This window comes from Trachymyrmex cornetzi, unplaced genomic scaffold (assembly GCF_001594075.2).
Source record: "Trachymyrmex cornetzi isolate Tcor2-1 unplaced genomic scaffold, Tcor1.1 scaffold513, whole genome shotgun sequence".
NCBI classification, from domain to species: domain Eukaryota; kingdom Metazoa; phylum Arthropoda; class Insecta; order Hymenoptera; family Formicidae; genus Trachymyrmex; species Trachymyrmex cornetzi.
This window is the reverse complement of record NW_017299822.1, coordinates 59,201-59,403: the sequence shown is the minus strand read 5'-3', so window position 1 is coordinate 59,403 and position 203 is coordinate 59,201.

Below are 203 nucleotides of genomic sequence, written 5' to 3'. Positions count from 1 at the left end.
AACTTTTCTTACTCACGGATTTAATAAGGAGACGGGAAAACGACTTGCTTTACTGGGGTACCGAACCCTATAGTTTGTGGCGCGGTATCCCCGATAAAATGATCGTTTATTGCGATATTTGCGAGCCTTATATAACAGGTGATGTACGTACTCCTCTTCTCAGGATAGTTCCGGTCGAGATACGCAACCATAATTACGCATTT